The following is a 680-nucleotide window of genomic DNA, read 5'->3' as shown; positions in this document are numbered from 1 at the left end:
GAGGATAAATTCATGAAGGGATTGGCAATGTATCTTATGGCCTTGCTAAGCCTTGTCTCCCCAGGAACTAAGATTGCTGAGAACTTGCCTCGAGTCAAGATGAAGAAAAGACCTCCATTTGGGTATTAAGTGCTGTGTTTAAACTTGATGTAACTCTGGGGTAGATTCAATTGTGATCCAGGGGTGGGGAACTTTTGACCTTATTGTGCTCTGTGATTGACAAATGAAGGTACTTTACTTATGTTTGGAAACTAATCTCCATTTGAGAAGAGGGGTTTTGTGGTGGACCAAATGAAGGTATAGCCTAGGAGTGGAGAAGTATTTAGAACAGGGACTTTGTAATTGATTGAATGATTGGAAGGTCCTGGGGTGGGGTAGTCCTTGGAGATTATTTAATCACATTTAGTAAATGATGTCATGTTTTGATCTTCTCTGTTCTTGGTTTGTTACTGAATAAAATGGAGAGCACCTATGCTGATATTCTGAACCTTGGGAAGTTGCCTTTCTTTTGGCATTACATTACAATGTCACTCCATCTAAAGGTTTGTGTAATTGGCTCCCTGAATTTGGCTGGCAGCTTGATGTTGTCTGAATACAGACTGAAGCATGCTATTTCTCTGTCTATCTCTGCTTTCTCTCTCTCTCTCTCTCTCTCTCTCTCTCTCTCTCTCTCTCTCTCT

The sequence above is a fragment of the Petaurus breviceps genome, unplaced genomic scaffold (genome assembly GCF_028583685.1).
Source record: "Petaurus breviceps papuanus isolate PSGF00001 unplaced genomic scaffold, PetGlider_PUasm1.0 90281, whole genome shotgun sequence".
In the NCBI taxonomy this organism is placed as follows: Eukaryota; Metazoa; Chordata; class Mammalia; order Diprotodontia; family Petauridae; genus Petaurus; species Petaurus breviceps.
Note: the sequence above shows the minus strand (reverse complement) of the source record.